This window comes from Hylobates moloch, unplaced genomic scaffold (genome assembly GCF_009828535.3).
Source record: "Hylobates moloch isolate HMO894 unplaced genomic scaffold, HMol_V3 SCAFFOLD_6, whole genome shotgun sequence".
NCBI classification, from domain to species: Eukaryota; Metazoa; Chordata; class Mammalia; order Primates; family Hylobatidae; genus Hylobates; species Hylobates moloch.
Window position 1 is genome coordinate 14,539,447 of NW_026652281.1, and position 4,703 is coordinate 14,544,149.

The window sequence follows — 4,703 nt, forward strand, 5'->3', positions numbered from 1 at the left end:
CTCCTCATGGGAAGCCAGTTTAGATAATCTGGAAGACAAACTTGATTTAAAGAGTACAAGGATTTAATTGGACACAGAAAGAAGGTGTTCGAGTTTATGAATATAGCAGGGAAATACATGACTCTTAGTAATTGCATGGGAAGTTTCCTCATTATATTGAAAATTGAGACACATCAAAAAAAGCCAAGTGTATAGAATCAAGTTATGCTACAGGAAAACATTGATTTTATGGGCCTCTAAGATAAAAATATTTCAGCATGAGGCCACAACAACAGTTGGAACCAGAGAAGAAAATTTACTGGAGCTGATGAAAAAGGGGAAGGAGGAAGTTACCATCTCAGACCATTTTAAGGGGCAAAAAAAGCTGAAAGCGGTGAAACAACAGTTGAACTTGTAAGATACTAATCTGAGAAGTTTTTTAAAAAAAAATAGGTTGTAGAATAGAAACACAAAATTTAATGTAATCTTATTAAGGACAAATCAGTATCTTAAGAAAATGTTGTTTTAACATAGGGGACCATTCTTTAGAAAGGTTAATATAAATAATTCCCTGTTAATTAGAACTAAATTAATCACATACAAAATTCCTTTTATAAACTCCCCTTCATGAACTTTATCACAACTTACACAGACCATCTATGACATGCTTGGACTTTCTGACTTGCGCTGTACTACCTCTTTCTTAAATAACCAGTCATTTTACTTTAGGACAAGAATTTACCACACAAGATTGTTTCTCAGATAAAAGAATTCTTTTTTCTTTATAATCTTCCTCACCAAAAAGACATCCTCATATCCACATCTTTCTTCACATCTCTCTCCCCTACTTACTGGTAACTTTCTACATTGTTTCATAAATAACCTTTTCAAATCCATAATTCAAATCAACTCTTAGATAAGTCTTAAATTAGACAAAATTATTGTTTTTCTCAATAAGAACACATCTTCTTTGACATATTTTACATAAATCTAGGAAGCAAGAAACCCTGAACTCCTTATTGGATATTAACATTTTATAGATGAGAACTATTTCACATATAATAACCCTTTCTTAATTGGAAATGACCCAGATATCCAATAAGCATCCTAAATGCTTTTAAGATTTTAAATTATATAAAAATTCATTTACAAGCATTTATCTAATTTACATGTACTCAATTCTTCCATTTTTAATAGTGTACCTAGATTACTTCTGAAAACTGAGCTATTACACAAAGGTAATTATATTCATTTGTTCTCTCATTGTTGTAAAGAAATACCTGAGACTGGATGATTTCTAAAGAAAAGAGGTTTAATTGGCTCATGGTTCTGCAGGCTGTACAGGAAGCTTGATGCTGGCATCTGCTTGGCTTCTAGGGATGCCTCAGGAAACTGATAATCATGGCAGAAGGCAAAGGGAGAGTAAGCACATTACATGGCCAGAGCAGAAGCAAGAGAGAGAGCGAGGAGAAACCACACACTTTAAAATGACAAGATCTCATGAGAACTAACTGTCATAAGAAAAGAACCAAGCAGACGGTGCTAAACCATTTATGAGACACCTACCCCCATGATCAAATCACCTCCTACCCAGCTCTACCTCCAATACTGGGGATTACATTTCAACATGAGATTTGGGTGGAGACACACATCCAAACTATATCAGTAGTCATTATTTAAAGTTGTTTCTCTGTTCACCATTTTTAAAGCCTGTGAACATAAGATGTTTATCTAAGAACAATAAGTTAAACATCCGCGCATTTTGTCAGTAACTAAGAAGATTTAACTGTTTGCATTGAACAAATAATACTAAATTAGTCTTATTCATCAAAAAAATCACATAAAGATTATTCTGGTTTTGGCTGGGTTGATAGTCTTACAACATTTATATATCAAACCCTGACATTTTAATATATGAGAATACAAAACCATTTGGTCAATAAACTCAGACAAAAATATGTGTCGACAATTATAAAGACATATCTATTTTTATCTCACCAATATTCTTAAAACTAAGTTTTATTTATCAAGGATTACTAAATTCACATGAACTTGAAAAGGATTTGGACTTAATTTGTGAGTACTCACTTACTTATAAGCCAATTTAGAAGCATGCTAAACACAAAATAAAATATATGTACATACACATAAATATATCTAAACAAATATATACACACACAAAGGCCCAATAACTTTTACTATGGAATTCTAGCTAACAATACAAACTCGCCATTTTAAAAAAGATAGCTAGATCCACATTATTATTTGATGAAATTGAAACCTGTTTACATGGCTGAACTTTCTTTGCCACAATATATAATCCAATGAAAACTGTGAACCAGGGGATGGAGCCAAGATGGCTGAATAGAAACAGCTCCAGTCTACGGCTCCCAGAGTGAGCGATGCAGAAGACAAATGATTTCTGCATTTCCAACTAAGGTACCGGGTGCATCTCACTGGGGATTGCCGGACAGTGGGTGCAGGACAGTGGGTGCAGTGCACCGAGCCTGAGCTGAAGCAGGGCAAGGGATCGCCTCACCCAGGAAGTGCAAGGGGTCGGGGAATTCCCTTTCCTAGGGGTGACAGATGGCACCTGGAAAATCGGGTCACTCCCACCCTAATACTGCGCTTTTCCAACATTCTTAGCAAACGGCACACCAGGAGATTACATCCTGCACCTAGCTCGGAGGGTCCTACGCCCATGGAGACTCACTCATTGCTAGCACAGCAGTCTCAGATCAAACGGCAAGGCGGTAGCAAGGCTGGGGGACAGGTGCCCGCTGTTGCAGAGGCTTGAGTAGGTAAACAAAGCAGCCGGGAAGCTCAAACTGGATGGAGCCCACCACAACTCAAGGAGGCCGGCCTGCCTCTGTAGACTCCACCTCTGGGGGCAGGGCATAGCCAAACAAAAGGCAGCAGAAACCTCTGCAGACTTAAACGTCCCTGTCTGACAGCTTTGAAGAGAGTACTGGTACACCCAGTAAGCAACTGGAGAACTGAGAATGGACAGACTGCCTCCTCAAGTGGGTCCCTGACCCCCAAGTAGCCTAACTGGGAGGCACCCCCCAGTAGGGGAAGACTGACACCTCACACGGCCAGGTACTCCTCTGAGACAAACTTCCAGGGGAACGATCAGGCAGCAACATTTGCTGTTCACCAATATCCGCTGTTCTGCAGCCTCCGCCTGATACCCAGGCAAACAGGGTCTGGAGTGGGCCTCTGGCAAACTCCAACAGACCTGCAGCTGAGGGTCCTGACTGATAGAGGGAAAACTAACAAACAGAAAGGACATCCACACCAAAACCTCATGTGTATGTCACCATTATCAAAGACCAAAGGTAGATAAAACCACAAAGATGGGGAAAAAACAGAGCAGAATAACTAAAAAATCTAAAAATCAGAGCGCCTCTACTCCTCCTCCAAAGGAACACAGCTCATCACCAACAATGGAACAAAGCTGGACAGAGAATGACTTTGACGACTTGAGACAAGAAGGCTTCAGGCGATCATACTACTCCGAGCTAAAGGAGGAAGTTGAAACCCATGGCAAAGAAGTTAAAAACCTTGAAAAAAAATTAGACAAATGGCTAACTAGAATAACCAATGCAGAGAAGTCCTTAAAGGACCTGATGGAGCTGAAAACCAAGGCACGAGAACTATGTGATGAATGCCCAAGCCTCTGTAGCCGATTCGATCAACTGGAAGAAAGGGTATCACTGATGGAAGATCAAATGAATGAAATGAAATGAGAAGAGAAGTTTAGAGAAAAAAGAATAAAAAGAAACAAACAAAGCCTCCAAGAAATATGGCACTATGTGAAAAGACCAAATCTATGTCTGGTTGGTGTACCTGAAAGTGACAGGGAGAATGGAACCGAGTTGGAAAACACTCTGCAGAATATTATCCAGGAGAACTTCCCCAATCTAGCAAGGCAGGCCAACATTCAAATTCAGGAAATACAGAGAATGCCTCAAAGATACTCCTCGAGAAGAGCAACTCCAAGACACATAATTGTCAGATTCACCAAAGTTCAAATGAAGGAAAAAATGTTAAGGGCAGCCAGAGAGAAAGGTCGGGTTACCCACAAAGGGAAGCCCATCAGGCTAACAGCTGATCTCTTGGCAGGAACTCTACAAGCCAGAAGAGAGTGGGGGCCAATATTCAACATTCTTAAGGAAGAGAATTTTCAACCCAGAATTTCATATCCAGCCAAACTAAGCTTCACAAGTGAAGGAGAAATAAAATCCTTTACAGACAAGCAAATGCTGAGAGATTTTGTCACCACCAGGCCTGCCCTACAAGAGCTCCTGAAGGAAGCACTAAACATGGAAAGGAACAACCAGTACCAGCCACTGCAAAAACATGCCAAATTGTAAACACCATCAAAGCTAGGAAGAAACTGCATCAACCAATGAGCAAAATAACCAGCTAACATCATAATGACAGGATCAAATTCACACATAACAATATTAACCTTAAATGTAAATGGGCTAAATGCTCCAATTAAAAGAAACAGAATGGCAAATTGGATAAAGAATCAAGACCCATCAGTGTGCTGTATTCAGGAAACCCGTCTCACGTGCAGAGACACACATAGGCTCAAAATAAAGGGATGGAGGAAGATCTACCAAGCAAATGGAAAACAAAAAGGCAGGGGTTGCAATCCTAGTATCGGAAAAAACAGACTTTCAACCAACAAAGATCAAAAGAGACAAAGAAGGCCA